General features: G+C 36.0%; 1 protein-coding gene across 1 annotated transcript in view; it reads right to left on the bottom strand.

Moving 5' to 3' along the window:
• LOC126458297 (transcription elongation factor SPT5) overlaps positions 1-7,109 on the bottom strand; it is a 28,858-nt gene extending 21,749 nt beyond the window's left edge. The window contains exon 1 of the mRNA XM_050095241.1: positions 6,918-7,109. The gene's annotated coding sequence lies outside the window, so the exon portion shown is untranslated. The remainder of the gene's footprint in view (positions 1-6,917) is intronic.
• Positions 7,110-19,798: the final 12,689 nt, after the last annotated feature.

Below are 19,798 nucleotides of genomic sequence, written 5' to 3'. Positions count from 1 at the left end.
AGCAGTGTAACACACCTAGAACATATCTTTTGTCCTGGTTTCATGTTAAGTCCCATGCACTGATTCACTTTCAATACTGATTTTAAATCAATTTCTCTGAGGCTACACTTCACTGTCTTCTTATGAATCCGCAATGGATCAGAACAACTTCTTTGTAGGAAAGAATACTTATCCAGAAACACTTTTATATGATGATAAACACTAAAGTTTCCTGGAAATGTACTTCTTGTGCCCACAGGGTGTATCCTGGATCTCCATAGCAACAAATCTTGGTCCGATTCATCCAGATCATACAGTACAAAGCGAACACCACATTTTGTGCCATATGTTGTTTTATGACATTCAGATGCTTGTGCTCTACCAATAGTGCAACTTGTTTGAACAAAAGCACCGCTAGTACACTCTTCTGCCTCCATACTGACATTCCACAACAGTACTGACCAGTCTGAACTAGAATCTTAAAAACATGAGTAACCTGTAATTGTTGCTTGTTTTCTTTGTTGTTCCTGCCTAACAATGACTCACTCTGTCCTTGAAAACTACCATTGTTTAACTTTCTGTTGCCTAATGGTTCCCAACAATTGCTGCAGCTTTATCTGAAACAAGCTGTCTGCATCATCACTATTACTTGTTAAATCGTGTTAAAAGAAATGTTACCAAATACATCTCTGAGAACTTTTATTGTACACAAATGCCTTGCAATAACAGGTTGAAATTTTGCCACACATTATATTATGGTCTACTTATGCAGTGTTTGAAATTTTGTTTGGATATCACTTGTCCCTTTTGTGCTACCACACTTAGACAAGCCATGTTTTCAGGTAATTTTTCAAATTTTTGTATTTTCGTGTGCATGTAACTCTGTTTGTGTGACTGATATGGGCAAGATGAGTTCTGTGTGTGTTTAGGCCACATTAAGCTTACCACAAAAAATTTATACCCTTTTTGAGTGATTTATATTTGGCATAGAGGGCACCTACAATATCTACCTTTTAACATAGTACATTTTTTTAATCACATTTTGGAATTTTTTATTTTCCCTCAGAAATATGTTGTTGGTGTTTTGATTCATAGAGTGTGTTCTCCAAGTGGATGTTACTAGGTTGCAAAAATTTCACTGGACTGTGTGGAACATTTCCAAAGTTATTAAGACCTGAAGTTGGGTCTGAAGATAAGATTGCCAGATGAGGGTTGCAATTTACGGGTCACGCCACCTTCTTTTACAAGCCATAATTCTGTAACTAATTGGCAGGGGAACTTAAAATTTTGTACATGAGTGTTCCACACTTGGTAGCATTGGTGTGCTAAATTTCAGCCAAATCTGAGACTATCAGCTGGAACATTTTCTCAAATTGGTTGAATTCACATGGAATGACCCAATTCAACTTTCTACAGAAAAGTTCCACACTGCTGTCTTGAAACTCCATTCTCTAGGTGTCAGTACAAGCTCTCACTTGTAATACTTCTCTAGAGGACAGGGAGTGAACCTGAACAAGGGGTGAACTTTAACAGAAATGACTGGCACAAAACATTAGTAAAGTAAGTTATAAGAGGGTCAATTCCATGTTATGTGGTTCTTTAAGAAATTATCCCACCTGATGCTGTTTAAATTTGGTGTTTACCTGTGTATATCTGTTTTAGGTAACTCCACAAATTCAATTCTCAATATTCAATACTCAATATTTAGGAGACCCTTCAGACCAGGTTGTCTAAATTTAGTAAAGAGGATGCAAAAGTATTTGTCATGATGGGGTTGATGTCTTTTGTTGAGCAGTTAAGCTATATTCCTGAAAGTTAGTACATTAGTTCTACAGCTTGGATAGCATAAGTTTTTTCAGAGTGCTGATATAGTATACACCACACCAGCAATCCTCAAATTCAACATAAAATTACACCAAGAAAAAATGTTGCAAGTTCAGGTAGAATGATTTCCTGAAGATGGTGTCACAGAAAGCTCAGCTTAAGGGAGTTTGTTCTCTGTTAGTGGCTTTGCGAGATACACGACAAAGTTTAGCCATCAGAAGTAGATCCTTCTTGAGAGAGTTGGAGGCTAATTTGCTCCAGAAAATTTATTGCTTGATACTTAGTTTTTTTTTTTTTTTTGTGGTTGGGGGGGGGGGGGGGGGAATAGGTGGGATAGGAATTTCATTTGCTTGTATTCATTTTTCCTTCAGTTTGTATGTTGATATTCATTTTTCAATAATCTGGATTTTTTATACTAAGGTACCTATTTATAGGTATGTTTGTTATTAAAAAAAAAATGTTTTAACAGTATTGGATTTCATTTTATGTTTACAGGTAACCAAGTAACTGATACCCCATGAAATTTCATAATTATGTGTGATTTGGTTTCTTTGTGAATACTTTATTTTCATGGTTGTGGGTGTAGTGATGCTCATTTTAGTTATATATGTAAAGTACATCAATACCAGCATGTTTTGCAACTCCTATCCCCTGTAGATACCACTATTTCATGATTTGTTGGTAATGGAATGGTATGTCACTTTACTTACCATCTACAAATTCATTCACAATAGTGATAATAAATGTGTGCTATTCCTGGAGGATTTGTCACGTTTAATGTGAGTTGCATTTTTGTTTAAGCTTTGTCTTTATTTCTTATCTGACAGAGAAGAGACTATATGTTCCACACAAATACTACGAATTCCTGTGGATGTCTCTTAACTAACATATTGATTCTGACATTACTGAAATTTGGATTTTTTTTTTTTTTAATGTCAAAAATTGTTTCTATTCAGAGCTGGATATATGATGCTGTGGTTGGATGTAGTGGAGTCACTGCTGATGCCTGATATCAAATCCTGTATTATTTCCTAGTTTTTCCTTCACAGCAATCACAATCATGAAGAACGCAACCTTTTTATTCAAGCAGATCAACAAAAAGTTTTTGTCAATTCTACAAATGGCACAAACACATAAAGAAAGTAATCCAAAGGATTCAACAGCAAAACATTGTTTAGGTCTGAGGTTGCCCAACAGAATTTGGAAACTTCAATTTTGAGATGTAAACATATTCCACAATCAATGAACAGCACTTCCACATTGTTTGACAACAATCCCTTTTTGCCCTTAAACTTGTATCCTAGTATTACAATGTGAACAAAGTTTCGTCATCCTCAAAAAAAGTTTATCACTCGATTTTCAGTGTCACACCAACTTTACTCAGGATTTTCCCCTAAAACAATAAATCCCATGATTAATGAGTTTGTGTATTGTTTCAATCATTCCCTCAGAAACTCTATAAACGCTGTGGTTGTTTCTGACAGAGCTACAGTTTGGTACTGTAACAATGTCTGAATCGGAACTTACAATGTGACTCAAGCAAAGTTTTGTTTTATATTCGAACAAGAGCTCGGTTGTGCATAACACAATTCCTCTTCCCGTTAAAACACATTTTACAATTACAAAACAGGATTAAGCAGAAAATGAACAACTGTGTTTCTTCATTTCTGAAATTTTACATGACTATCATTGAAAATGATGAGGATAGATGGGAACAAAGTCAAACAAAAGTACGACGTCTTGTACAGCAAAATGTGTGGTTACTAATGAATGTTGAAGGATTGAGCATTGGTTCAAACTGCAAAATATGAAGTTAAAATTTTCTGTTGCATAATTTGTCTCTATCTCGCCCCACATCCACTGACAACAAACAAACTCTTTATAACAAGTACTTCAGGAAATCACTTCACCTGACGCTTGATCATTTTCACTGAGATGGGATTGCCCGAAGAATTTTTTTCCCCCAAGAAGAAGTGAATACGACTACTGTCAACTATCTTAAAACTTCTATACCTTACATCATTCACACTAATGAACCAGTGTACTAACTATCAGGGACGTAGGCCTATTTGCCAATTCGATGAAAGATGTTGTTGTTGTTATTGTGGTCTTCAGTCCTGAGACTGGTTTGATGCAGCTCTCCATGCTACTCTATCCTGTGCGAGCCTCTTCATCTCCCAGTACCTACTGCAACCTACATCCTTCTGAATCTGCTTAGTGTATTGATCTCTTGGTTTCCCTCTACGATTTTTACCCTCCATGCTACCCTCCAATGCTAAATTTGTGATCCCTTGATGCCTCAAAACATGTCCTACCAACCGATCCCTTCTTCCAGTCAAGCCGTGCCACAAACTTCTCTTCTCCCCAATCCTATTCAATACCTCCTCATTAGTTATGTGATCTACCCACCTTATCTTCAGCATTCTTCTGTAGCACCACATTTCGAAAGCTTCTATTATCTTCTTGTCCAAACTGGTTATCGTCCATGTTTCACTTCCATACATGGCTACACTCCATACAAATAAGGAAATCTATACTCGATGTTAACAAATTTCTCTTCTTCAGAAACGATTTCCTTGCCATTGCCAGTCTATATTTTATATCCTCTCTACTTCGACCATCATCAGTTATTTTACTCCCTAAATAGCAAAACTCCTTTACTACTTTAAGTGTCTCATTTCCTAATCTAATCCCCTCAGCATCACCCGATTTAATTTTACTACATTCCATTATCCTCATTTTACTTTTGTTGATTTTCATCTTATATCCTCCTTTCAAGACACTGTCCATTCCATTCAACTGCTCTTCCAAGTCCTTTGCTGTCTCTGACAGAATTACAATGTCATCGGCGAACCTCAAAGTCTTTATTTCTTCTCCATGGATTTTAATACTTACTCCGAATTTTTCTTTTGTTTCCTTTACTGCTTGCTCAATATACAGATTGAATAACATCGGGGAGAGGCTACAATCCTGTCTCACTCCTTTCCCAACCACTGCTTCCCTTTCATGCCCCTCGACTCTTATAACTGCCATCTGGTTTCTGTACAAATTGTAAATAGCCTTTCGCTCCATGTATTTTACCCCTGCCACCTTCAGAATTTGAAAGAGAGTATTCCAGTTACCGTTGTCAAAAGCTTTCTCTAAGTCTACAAATGCTAGAAACGTAGGTTTGCCTTTTCTTAATCTTTCTTCTAAGGTAAGTCGTAAGGTTAGTATTGCTTCACGTGTTCCAACATTTCTACGGAATCCAAACTGATCTTCCCCGAGGTCCGCTTCTACCAGTTTTTCCATTCGTCTGTAAAGAATTCGCGTTAGTATTTTGCAGCTGTGACTTATTAAACTGATAGTTCGGTAATTTTCACATCTGTCAACACCTGCTTTCTTTGGGATTGGAATTATTGTATTCTTCTTGAAGTCTGTCAGTATTTCGCCTGTCTCATACATCTTGCTCACCAGATGGTAGAGTTTTGTCATGACTGGCTCTCCCAAGGCCATCAGTAATTCTAATGGAATGTTGTCTACTCCCGGGGCCTTGTTTCGACTCAGGTCTTTCAGTGCTCTGTCAAACTCTTCACGCAGTATCTTATCTCCCATTTCATCTTCATCTACATCCTCTTCCATTTCCATAATATTGTCCTCAAGTACATCGCCCTTGTATAAACCCTCTACATACTCCTTCCACCTTTCTGCCTTCCCTTCTTTGCTTAGAACTGGGTTGCCATCTGAGCTCTTGATATTCATACAAGTGGTTCTCTTCTCTCCAAAGGTCTCTTTAATTTTCCTGTAGGCAGTATCTATCTTACCCCTAGTGAGACAAGCCTCTACATCCTTACATTTGTCCTCTAGCCATCCCTGCTTACCCATTTTGCACTTCCTGTCGATCTCATTTTTGAAATGTTTGTATTACTTTTTGCCTGCCTCATTTACTGCATTTTTATATTTTCTCCTTTCATCAATTAAATTCAATATTTCTTCTGTTACCCAAGGATTTCTATTAGCCCTCGTCTTTTTACCTACTTGATCCTCTGCTGCCTTCACTACTTCATCCCTCAGAGCTACCCATTCTTCTTCTAGTGTATTTCTTTCCCCCATTCTTGTCAATTGTTCCCTTATGCTCTCCCTGAAACTCTGTACAACCTCTGGTTTAGTCAGTTTATCCAGGTCCCATCTACTTAAATTCCGACCTTTTTGCAATTTCTTCAGTTTTAATCTACTGTTCATAGCCAATAGATTGTGGTCAGAGGCCACATCTGCCCCTGGAAATGTCCTACAATTTAAAACTTGGTTCCTAAATGTCTGTCTTACCATTATATAATCTGTCTGAAAGCTTGAAAAAAACCTTTACCTACCATCCTAATCTCAAAAATTCGACAAGCATGACTTACGCGGTTCTTAAACGGAAAATGACTAATATCAACAGCCAATAATCACCTATGACACCAAACTTCCATACATCTAGATATAATCGACAGTAAGGCGGGCAACACTGGACTGCCTAGCATGTAATGACCTAATATATTCAACCAAGTAAACAATTATGTTTTCTTATCAGATTCAGCTATTTATTCTCTTTGATACTAATGCTGATGTAATATTACTTTCACTACCTGAATTCAATCTCGATCACAATGAACTGACAAGCAGTTGACCTGTTGATACACCACACACCCTACACAAGCCTTATTTCGTTGGATGATGTTTACAAAGCTCAAGTTTCTTTTCTTACATAAAAATAATGTCTCGAACACGGCTGCCTTTCTCCGTCACACGAATATTTAACAATACATGAAAATATTGACACTTTCCAAGCTACGGTGTTACTATGTCAAATCTACTTCATATCGCAACAGAAAGCAGTCGTTCACCTACTCTTGGAACGTTTCAAAAATACTGAATGGTGGTCCGAAGCTTATTAAATGACACATGCACCAAATAAACAATCGTCCTACATAAATAATGTAGACATGATTGCTTGATCGATAACTTACACCGAGAAAGAATGAAAACAGATTTGAGTGTTTGCTTTTATTTTGGTGTCTATTGTTAACAGTTGTTACTTTTAGAGTCCTAGAACGAAAAAGAACGTCAAATTTAATATCATTAATTCAGCGTACCTTCCTTGTGTCACAATAGATCCACCAGTTAACACGGATCACTTTCAGCGCTTATCCTTCGTTTATTAGAAATCACGAATTTAATGTATGGGACAGCGATTCACTTCTCTTCAAATTATTGCAGGTTTTCACAAAACACCACGTATTTTCATGTTACCTTACAATAACCATACGGTATCCATTTACAACGGACGATTGTAGATCGAGATATTCCACTCCAGTACCGCTCTTATGTGGTTTGGAATTCGTGATCCAAAGATGGATCCTAGCAATCAAATGTCGAAAGAAGGCATTTTTTCAAGTGGTAACTTCTCGGTTCATACGTAATTTTATTTCTTCAGAAATTGATAAATTTATAGACTATACAACTCAGAAGAATAGATAGTACTGCGTAAAATCCAAAACAGCAAAACCTCATCTTTAGTGATTTGGCGAGACCCTTATCAAAATCCTTGTTCTCTTAATAACTTTCCGCCTACGTAAAATTAGAATTGTTTTACTTACACCAGAAACAGACAAAATCAATGCTGGGGTGTAGAGGTGCAGCAAACCTATTCACTAATATCTGAAGGACCGTATTTATCACATAGTTTTCGTCACTGTAATTGTAAAGGCTCTAGTATACTTTATTTGTATCACAAAATGAGAGGTCAGGTCAATAAAACACTGTTACTGTATGTATATTTTATTTTCCTCAATTCCCATTTGCTATAAGAAATTCTACTTTGGAATACACTCTGGACCAGAAACAACTTTTTATCAACAACATGAAAAAATGATAACAATAATAATAATTTAACTGTCATTATGTCATTACAGCAAAAGGTTAACACACATACATAACACAATACGACTGATAATTCGAAAGAAGTATAGATCTGATATTAACATTACACCATTATTTTACAATTGATAAATTACTTCATATTGTGGAATGGCTGGGCAACTAAGCAGTCGTGCAGTATTTTTTTGAACACTTGTTGAGATAGATCTTGTACAACTTGCAAAACATTATTAAATAGTGATAGCTGTATTAGTCTGTGGAGAATTCTGTATAATGTTATAAGATAAGTAATGTTCCCATGGAGTGAAAAAATTACATCTTTGCAAGTTCAATATTTATGCATGTACCAGTTTAAAGTATACACAGATAGAAATTTAAAATTTATACAGTTACATGAATATATCACTGAACTGAATGATTACCTTATAATATGTATATGTATATGTAATATCTAAAAACACTGACATTGGCACAAATATTTTTAGCATGTTCCATGGAGTTAAACAAATAGATTTCACTACAAAGCATCCTTATTTATCTTAAAATAACTATTTAAAAGTAATATACATGTATGAACACTACACTCTCATAAACTTTAGATTCAATATAATCTTTAACAATGCATGGTGAAATTTAATCAACTGACCTTTATTTTAATTTTGAAAACAGCTATATTTTCTGTAGTATTCATATAATGTGGCAAACTATTGTAAAGAAAGATCACGGGATTACAGTCTCTTCTTCAGTTAATATGAGGCAGTTTCAGCAATGTGATTATCGCTTTTATTTATTGTGTTATAATCATGGATATGTCTCTAACAATGTGGCACAGTTAGTTTTCACATAAATAATTATTTCATAAATGTTAGTGATGGTACTGTTAATATTTTTAATTCCATGAGTATTTCTGCAGGAATCTGTAGAAGATATTATTTTGCTATACATCTTACAGCTTTCTTTCCTGACTGTAGTAATCCTAACATGTGTAGATATACAGCATTTCCTCAGACCAGCACACCATGTGATAGTTGTGATTGAACTAGCCTATGATATGTTATTAGCAGTGTTTGTGTGCTAATATTTCTCAACATTTTTCTTGTCAGCAATATGTTGCTTCAACTCATTTTACAACTGATGTTAGGTATATTATTTTTCCATGTCAAAACATTATCCACTATCGTGCCCAGAAAGTTATAACTTTCTCTCTCTTTTAAATTCATGTCATCTAGCTTAACACTAAAATTATTCAAGATATGTGTTTGGGTGTGTTTCATATATGTGGCTTTGGTAAAGTTATAAAAAATTACTTCCACTGAAGTACTTTTTCAGTTTTTGGGTTTGCAGAACGTTTTTTTTGTATTCATCTGTTTTGCCCTCACATGGTATCAGCTCTGGAAAAACATGCTGTATGTCTGTGGGTCTTTTTTGACCCCAAAGTGATTCAAGTGACTTTATGGCGATAAAATTTGAAATATGTTCACAAAAGTAATTATAATTTATTGAAAAACATATGCACAATGTTGATGTTATGAGTTCATAGTTTCTTAATATAACTAAGTTACATGTAAGTTGTATTTATGTAGTGCATTTGTTTGAAATATGAAAATTTGTTTTGTTTAATTTGTTTAGTTCCAAAAATTATTTTAACACAAAATATTCATAACCCATTCACTATGTAACAATACTGTACTTATCAATGTTGTGTGTAACATCACTTACATGTAATTGTACTAGAAATACATTCTTACTCATCTCTGTGTCATATGATGAACAATCATTACACAACACACTTATCCTAGCATGTTCTATATAGACAAACCTGTGGCATACATCACATTGTTCATTCACTTTCTTGTCCTTTGACCTTGGGCAAGAATGACACCATTTTCTTTCCAGATTTGGAACATCGGCTTCCTGGTTATTGTGTTGTTTTTCCTTTACAAGATCCTTGAAGCCTGAAGATATTATTTCTGAACAAATGTGTTATGTTCTGCACTAGGGCTACAGCATTTGTCGTTCAGTGTGAAGTTTAACTGTTTTTTTTTTCTAGTTCTGAGAGGAATGCTCTTCTTGCATTTTTACTTCTCATATCATGTAAAAATTTACAATACAGAACATAAGCAATGAGACAAGTACAGAGATGGTCATCAGCTGTAATATGAGGTCCAGGAACATAAGATGAAATAGTTGCATCAACGATAATTTCAAACACAGCCGTTATAGGTTCAGATTTTGATCCAGAAGCAGCTTTTCCTTCTTCCCTTGCAAGTTTATCAATGAACTGGATCCACATCAAAATATCACGAAATCTTGAAAAGGTCATTATGGCTCGAAAAATAAGTAAGCCATACTCTTCTGGCCAAAGTTCACTCAAAGGCTTCCCCCATGCCTTATGCAAGCCAGCTATTATTAGTAGACCAAAGAATGCTTGAACTCTGTAGAATCATGTTCAGTCCAGCATTCAAGAGTTTTGCATGATTATTGGTATGCATTGCTATTACACTCTGCATGTGATTGGTGACAAAAAGTCTGAAGCAATCTGCCTTTGTCTGTAATTGCGGTCTAAGGTGACATGGAATACACACAGTTTCACATATTACTTTGCTTGAAACCTGCTTGCACACATCAGGTGGTAATGTATTATATATTATCTGTCCACTTCTAGGAACAAAAGAACTACTAATAAAAAAGAAGGACCAAGTCCACACATTACAGCATTCCTCCTACTGTTTAGTTCCTATCACTGGCACGTAAAATGGAAAGTAGTGTGCCAAGCACTGATCCTTGAAGCACAACATTTGAATAGACATTTCAATAGTGCTGTTTATTCTGTGTTTTACTACCATGGAAGGTTCTCTATTTTTCATGAATGATTTTATGGTGTTGGCTGCTTTCCCCTTTTCCCCTTATTCTATAATATTAATGACGCTGTAATAATAAATAGGGTCCTCAGAAACAGTTGAAAAATCACGTAAAGGTGGTGTAGGGGACGTTGTGCCCAGAAATAATCATTACGAAAAAAATTCGACATGTGTTGCTATTTCTGAGTTATTTAGCATTGAAGTTAGCCAATCAGGTAATCAAGTGCACAAATTAAAGCAGCCTGCCAGAGACAGTGTCATCAAACTTGTTCTTCATTTGATTTCCTCAAACCAAAGAAAAGTAGCTTTTTCTCACCTAGCTCAAATTTATTGCTTCCAAGAAAAGGCACATTTCATCTGGTAATGAGCATTTGAAAAAGTGATAACTCGTAGACCTTCAGATGCCTGTGCATTACAGTGCTGTAGCACTTGCAGTTGCTTGAGTTTGTGCACATAATGACCTAGTGGCTAACTTCAGTGCTAAATGACACGGAATCAGTGCAATGTAACAAATTTTTTCCTTAAGAATTATTTCTTAGCACAACATCCCCTACGACACACTTATATGCTTTTCAGACTATTTCTGATCATCCTGTGTTTATACAATCACAAGCATTTAAAAGCTCCAGAAACACCACAAACTTCTTCTGTTCATCTAGTGCCTTAGTTACAAACGCAAAAAATTCAGCTTTTGTTTCTGTGGTAGAGATATCCTTCCTAAACCCATTTATTGCATTATTCACTCGAAAAGTTGAACTTTCCTATAAAATTTACTACCTTGTTTTTAACTACAAATTTTGTTATGTTAGATAAGTCAGATGTACTATTTATTGATCTGTAATTTTCTGGTCTTCAATGCTGCTTCCTATGTGTACAGGAGTCACATTACTCTCTCTTAAAAATGTCTGAAATATTCTTTCTTCCATATCTAAGACCATAAGAAAAGTCATAGTTATGAATATTCACTGCAGGCAGCATTTAATCAGCCATGTAGCTATTCTCTCTGCCACCTCAGTATTTATTTTTTAAACTGTGTATTATTTTTTAATAACTCAGATACATTTATTGGGAAAAAGAACAAACATTTTATCTTATGAGGCGTACCCTACATGCAAACAGAGTTGCACATTATTAATTTCCTCATCACCTGAGTATTGATGTGTTGTATGACACATTTTTTGAGGTTTTTAGAAGCATCAATCTTGTTTTTGTAGTAAAGGGTTTTGGTTTCCTTTACCAGTTTTTGCATGAACTCTTGTTGTCCCTATAGGCATCACAATTTGGTTGTGTTGGTTTTGTCTGACAACATTCATACATAGATGGTTTTTAGCTCTTCTCCCTTTCTTATCAGATGTGTTGTGACCCAATTTTTATTATGTTTATTACTTGTATTTCTATGTATTACTATTAGTCAGACAAAGTATTACTGCATCTAGGAATGAGCGCCCTTCAGTTGGCTTATTGTGAACTTTTACTATGATATTTCACAAGGACGTGTTGAACCACTTGCTAGCATATGCACTACTGTCTTGAAATCAGTCACAGTGTCATGTGGTATCCTTAATCACCACAGTTCTTGTTTATTGTCACAACATCTTTGTTATAAAGGTCATGGGAGGCGAAATGCAATATTATCATGAAAAATGGACATGCTACAGTTTTATGCTATTCTGATGTTTTCGAAAAATATTTCCATCTTTTATTTATGGTTCCCGTTATATAGCTGGCATTCCAGTCTTCAGACTTCAGTAATCCTTGTACCTGGCTAGGTTGGCTGACTTTGTTTGTTGCAACTTTTTGAATATTTTTTATAATCTTACTGTCTTGCCTGATATTTCGATTAATACTCCATAGTGGTCTCCAGTGGCTGTATTTACGACCTTTACTTTTTGTCTGTGATGTGCTGTACCAATAATTACATGAGCTATTAATGTATCTGTATTTTTACCTTGTGGGATTATTTACTACTAGTTCAAGATAAAAAATTTTGATTAGATCATTGGATCTCCTTGTATAGCAGTTGCCTTTCAGTGGTTTAATGTTTAGATCATCTGCTGCTATTATCTAAGGCAATTCGTTCGTAGCCTCATCTAACAACACTTCCTAATCCTATAGGAAACAATTCATCTGTCTGATTGGCAATCTGAGTAGCCCCAGTATCAAGGCTTTCCTTTTTTGAACATTATCTGCATTGCTGCACAGTTCTTCATTGATTATGGAATGTAATTCTTCATTTCGTTGTGCACATATACTGTAACCTCTCCACCTTTATGTTCATGTCTGCAGAAGCAAGCTCGCTTTTTGTAGTCCTAAAGATTATTAACACTATTTTTATTTTCTTTTAACCTGTATTCCATGACAATAAACATGTGTGGTACTTCTGCTGCTGCTAGTACTTTCATCTCATCTAATTTATTTGTTACTTACTGTATATTGTGGTGGAAAGTTCTTACAGTAGAAATGTTTATATTTATATTTAATTTTTTTGAGAACGTTTTTCCCCAACTGCAGTACAAAAAATTCTTGTCCTTCAGATGTTTGTGTTTCTTTATTCTTTCTCCCCTCTCAGTTTTCCTGATGGTGTCTCTGCTTGTGGTAATGCAACTTCCCCTACTGGAGTCAGTGATATGTTTTCTTCTTCTGAAGGGCAGAGTGATAGTTCTGCAACTGCTGAAAATAGTGATTCTTCTGTTTCCACTGCTTATGCTGTTCTTGCAGATCAGGACATTTCACTACACTGTGTACGGATCTGGTTTGAACTTTGTGAAACTATCTGGATTGTCTAAGGTAGAGGAATGCCATCTGAGATAGATGTGTATTGCTCAGAATTTCTGTGTCTTTTTTAGAAATAAATGTTTTTCTCTTCCCATTAAGATGCATCTGCTAAAGTGTTTTCGGTCCATATCATGTGTGTGGTGAAACATTGTGTTCTGGAAATCTGGATGGATTTTAAAACGTGGTATGTTGGCTCTTCTCTCTCCTGGTTCACATAGGAGAAATATGAGAGGTCGTATCTGTGTGGAATTCGCACAGCAATCAATGTTTGCTTGTTCAGTAACATCTGTGGCTTCATTAAGCATCTTTTGGCTTCTTTGAGATCATTTTTATAGACATCGTTGACAGCTAATATTAACGCTACCATGTGCCACTCGTTATTAGAGAAGTTTTTACTGATTTCACATATGGGTGCACTGATGAACCTAGTGCTGTTTATACTTTGATCATTTCTTAAAAATTTTGGAGTTCCTCTGCCATGACTGTCGGAATATATACAGATGTTCTTCAGTTCATTACACATAGTTGTCTTCTCACTAATAATTGCTTTCTTGTTATTCCCTGTAAGTGATATATATATATATATAAATGAAGGTTTTGTGATTGCATTCCATGATGTGTGAGGTTCTTTCATGTTTATTATTTACCTCCACTGCTGTGATTTCATTCACATAACGTTTGAAATGATCATACTTGGCGTCAAATTTCATATGTATTACTTGGTGACGCACATCAAATCACCTCTTAAGGCCTAGAGTGGAAACTTGGTTTTATACTCAATGCTTCATCAATCATTGCCTCCACAGAAGCATCTTAACATAATTTTTAGCGTGCTTTAATTCAATGATGACTGACTCTGTCATAGAACACTCCTTTGATGCACTTTTCAACAGCTGATTCATGAGTGTTATATTTCTACACTTCACATATTTTTCTCACTGTTGACTTATGTGAAACAGTCATAATGATTCCATTTCTGAAACTTTGAGTATATTTGGACTACTTTTACCACATTTTCATCAGATGCTAGACACTTTCTTAAGTTATAAATGTCAGTAAATGCCAAACAATTTGCCATGACTCACCACCATCTTGATAAATAAATTGTATCTCGCTATTTCATATCTGTTAGTTGACAATGACAGTCTGTGGTATGGAGTATAGGCCAACTCATAGTGGCCATCATGTCACATCACCTCACATCCCATCAAAACATTGTGCAACGCATTTCAAATTGCGGCATCTACACTGGCCATCACATCACATCATGGAACCATCAAGGTTTCTTGGGAAGAACAGTTTGGTAGTTGACATCATCTGTTTGTAGTTTATCACATGACTCTCAAGCTTATTTCCTCTCAATATGCGCCTGTCTCCATATGTAGTTTTGTTGTGGTTTTCATCATTGATATCAGTTGTTGTTTGGTTCATTATTTTTGTTGAATTTTATAATAAACGATGAAAGAGCAATCTGGTTTGTATGACTTGAGCATGCTAAATTACTTACCATTTACTATATTCATAAAGTGGATTTTTATACATACTGTTACTGAAAGTAATATTTTCCAATGAAGCTGACTGCAATATGGCTGCAAATTGAAGAGAGAAAAGTACTTTGGGTAGAATGAGATTGATTAATAAGTGGTATTTGTTTGTATAGTGTCATGCATTTGTAAAGTTACATAAAGAAATAGAACAAAATCTTCAGGCACTGCAACAATGGCAAAATAATTTTTTGTGTGAAGTATACATCAAGCAATACATTAAAGTTATTTGTTTAAATATATGTTTGTGGCAGACTTATTAAGTATTAAGTAGCTCTCTGGATTGTACATGAAACAATTTTGCAAGCATTATTGGTCAATATAGTACAAATATGGCACTTGAATTCTTAAAAGCCAAATAAAAGGTGTAAAGAAAACCCATAAATCTTGCATAACAATTTGCACTGGAATTGCAACTAAACTTAACCTTAAACAAAGCAATTTTTCACATGTCATGGCAGCTCATAGTACCATGCTCCTTTTAGTAACTCTTAGTGCAATTTGACACACCAAATGAAAAAAATTGGTGCTTTGAATTTCTAAAATACTTGTAAAATGCAGATTTCTCTTCCATGCGCTCCTTGTATAATGAGTGAAAGTCCCCTTCTGTATGACATAATGATGTTTTTCGGACCCAACACTCTTTTTTTTGCCTTGTTTTGCACTTCGGTCTTCATTCTCTAAAACACAATTCATCCCTGCAAGCTCCAAACCATTTGAGTCCAATGAATGTCATTTTCGTACAAATGAGGACCCCTAGCACCTATGTATGTAAGTTACTGCATTGTGTACGTGCATTTCGTGTGCAAAAACAGTTAAAAATCGTCTTGTGAAAATCGCAGTTCCTGTGATAAGAATAGTCAAGGTCAGCATTGTAAGTTGCAATCACATGATATGAACTGATTTGACATGCTGTGACGTGATGGACAGTCTGAATACACTATGATGTGATGGTGCTGTGATGGCGAGTGTGAATTGACTAATTCACATTGACCATCATGTCATGTAATTTCAAACCCTTCTGCAGTGCATCCACACAGGTCATCTGTCATATCACAGCACTATCAAGGCTCGTCAGGAAGAAGTTCTGATAGCTGATATCATCATGCATTGTTTATTAAGTGACCCTCAAGCACATTTCCTCAAAATACACAGTGTGTACTCATCTTCCATACTTCGTTTTGTCATGCTTTTCGTTGTTTATATCAGTCGTTATTCTAAGTATTAGCTTCCAGAATGAGATTTTCACTCTGCAGCGGAGTGTGCGCTGATATGAAACTTCCTGGCAGATTAAAACTGTGTGCCCGACCGAGACTCGAACTCGGGACCTTTGCCTTTCGCGGGCAAGTGCTCTACCAACTGAGCTACCGAAGCACGACTCACGCCCGGTACTCGCAGCTTTACTTCTGCCAGTACCTCGTCTCCTACCTTCCAAACTTTACAGAAGCTCTCCTGCGAACCTTGCAGAACTAGCACTCCTGAAAGAAAGGATATTGCGGAGACATGGCTTAGCCACAGCCTGGGAGATGTTTCCAGAATGAGATTTTCACTCTGCAGCGGAGTGTGCGCTATATCCTTTCTTTCAGGAGTGCTAGTTCTGCAAGGTTCGCAGGAGAGCTTCTGTAAAGTTTGGAAGGTAGGAGACGAGGTACTGGCAGAAGTAAAGCTGTGAGTACCGGGCGTGAGTCGCGCTTCGGTAGCTCAGTTGGTAGAGCACTTGCCCGCGAAAGGCAAAGGTCCCGAGTTCGAGTCTCGGTCGGGCACACAGTTTTAATCTGCCAGGAAGTTTCATATCAGCGCACACTCCGCTGCAGAGTGAAAATCTCATTCTGGAAACATCCCCCAGGCTGTGGCTAAGCCATGTCTCCGCAATATCCTTTCTTTCAGGAGTGCTAGTTCTGCAAGGTTCACAGGAGAGCTTCTGTAAAGTTTGGAAGGTAGGAGACGAGGTACTGGCAGAAGTAAAGCTGTGAGTACCGGGCGTGAGTCGTGCTTCGGTAGCTCAGTTGGTAGAGCACTTGCCCGCAAAAGGCAAAGGTTCCGAGGTCGAGTCTCGGTCGGGCACACAGTTTTAATCTGCCAGGAAGTTTCGTTTTAAGTATTAGCTATTCGTTGTTTATATTTGTTGTAAACTGAAACTGTTTTGTTTTGTTATATCTTCTGTTAAAATTTATAATTTTATGATGAATGATGAAAGATTAATTGAAGCAGCAATTGTATGATATGAGCAAGATGAAGTACTGTTAGGAAAAAAGCCTTGTGGGACAAATGAAGAATGTGGGAGGCGTGAATCCTAAACTTTATAAACCTTCTCACATTTTTGTTGTAGTTATCATGTACCAGAAATGGATTTTAAGTAGGACTTCTCAATTACATGCCCTTTGCTACATTTATAAAGTGTATTTTTGCAGATTCCGGTATTCAATATTCTCCAGTGAAATGGACTGCAGCATGACTGCAACTTGATGTGGTAGTCTTAGATTGATCAGTAAGTGGAATACATTTTGTAATGTCAGGTAGGCCTATTTGTAACGTGTGATAAAGAAATGGACTGAAATATTCATACACTGCAACAGTGGCAAAATGCTTTTTTTGTGAAGTATATATCAAGTGATGTATTACAGCCATGTGTTTCAATATGTACTTGTGGTAGGCTTATACACTGTTGAGTACCTCTGTGGATTGGATGCGAAACAACTTTGCAAGTATTAGTGGTCAATATTTGTGTGGTTTCAGTAGCTAACCACAGTACAAACAGAGCACTTGAACTATTAAAAGCTAAATACAAAATGTAAAGGAACCCCACAAATCTTCAAGGGATTGATATTAAGGGAGTTATATCTACTGCACTAGACTGTAAACCAAACCTTAGTCAAACAAATTTTTCGTGGTTGTGACAGCAGCTCATAGCAACGTGTTCCTTTTAGTAATTCTGGGCCCAGTTTGATGCAACAGATAAAAACCTGGTGTTCCGATAATCTAAAATATTTATAAACTGCAGATTCCTCTTCTTTAGGCTTCTTGTGGTGTACCATGTAATGACGCCATTTTTCGGACTCACACTCTTATTTTGCCTTGTTTTGTACTCCTGTCTTCCTCCTCTAATATAAAAGCTATTCCTGCAAGCAGCAAACCATATGAGTCCGAGAAATGTCATTTTTGTGCAAATGTAGACTCTAGAACCTATGTACATAAGGTACTGCACTGTGTAAGTGCAGTTGCTGGGTCAAAACAGTTGAGAATCATCTTGTGAAGTCCGTAATTCCAATGAGAAAACAGTTGAGCATAACCATGTGTTTTGGGATCATGTGCTCTGAATAGATTTTACATGACAGACTGTGTGAATACACTCTGACGTAACATTACCGTGATCTGACTTTGTCCTGATGGCCAGTGAGAATTGGACTTAAATTTATCTATTACTTACTGTATTGTAAATATTTTCTCTGTGTTTTATTAATTTAGTACTTTTTATCGACAAAAGCCAAAACCAATCACAACAGTGCACATCTGTGTGTCAACTACCTCTGCATTTGATGAAAAGACTGACAGAAAATATGATGAAGTAAACAAATTTATCCAGATAGTAAAGGGAGACGAAGATTTAATTGTGATGAATAATAGGAATTCGACAGTAAGAAAAGGAAGAAATGGAAAAAGAGTAGCTGAATACCCACAGCATTCCCTCAGGTCCTTGGAAGAAATTGCTTTGACAAAACAGTTCCACCTCATGTGAGAGTCGACAGAGATGAATAACAATCAGTAGTTGAGAAGGATATTAGGCAGGGTTGTAACCCACAATATTATTCAGTCTGCACACTGAGCAAGCTGTGAAGGAAATCAATAAAAAAATCTGGAAAGGAGACAAATTTTAGGGGGAAATGGAAACTTGGAACTCATTTATAGAATATTTCACAATGAACTATAAAATAAATGATATTTTTGGAACATCAGTAATGTGCACTTCAGTTTTTAACAAAATCTATGAGGTTTGCCAATAACATTGTAATTCTCTCAGCGATGGCAAGTAGGTGAATCAAATGGGTATTGTTTTAAAAAAGACTGTAAGATAAATCTCAACAAAGGTAAAACATGGCCAGTGAAATGTAATTGAAGTAAATCACATGATGCTTAGGGAAGTAGATTAGATAATGAGACACTAAGAGTAGTAAATGAGTTTTTCTATTTGAGTAACAGAATATCTGATGATGGTCAAGATAGAGAAGATACAAAACACAGACTGGAAATGGGTAGGGAAGTTATTTTCTGAAAAAGATGGATTTGTTGACACCTAATATAAATTTAATTATTAGGAAGTCTTTTCTTTTGTGTGTAACCTATTATAGAAGTGATACTTCAGCAATAAGCAGTTCAGACAACAAGAGAAAAGAAACTTTTGGTATATGATTATAAAGAAGAAGGTTGAATATTAGATGGTAGATCAATTAACTAAGATGATGTACTGAACTGAATATAGGATAAGAAATTTATGTCAGAATTCGAGTAAGAGAAGGGGTTGGTTGAAAGGACAAATACGAAGACAGAAGGGAATCATCAGTTTGGTAATGTGTGACAGGTAAAAATGCTAGAAAGAAACCTAAGCATGAATGCAGTATGCTGGTTCACATGGATGTAAGTTGCTACAATTATTCAGAGATGAAGAGGCTTACACAGGATAGACTAACATGGCGAGCAACACTAAACAAATGTCTGGACGAAAGTTCATAGCAATAACATAAAATATATTGAGGGAAATACAATTCATCCTTACTTCCTTCCATAGGTTGTAAGATATGTCGTGTATATCTATGTTGTCTGATGATTTCATCTGTTTTACTGTTCTTGGGACGAAATCACTGAAACACCATAGAAAGTCTTGCTCTCGTACATGATCTACAATTTTTTTTAAAAAGTAGC

This window comes from Schistocerca serialis, chromosome 2, assembly GCF_023864345.2.
Source record: "Schistocerca serialis cubense isolate TAMUIC-IGC-003099 chromosome 2, iqSchSeri2.2, whole genome shotgun sequence".
Classification (NCBI taxonomy): Eukaryota; Metazoa; Arthropoda; class Insecta; order Orthoptera; family Acrididae; genus Schistocerca; species Schistocerca serialis.
The sequence above is the reverse complement of the archived record's forward strand: the minus strand, read 5'-3'. Positions and strand labels throughout refer to the sequence as shown.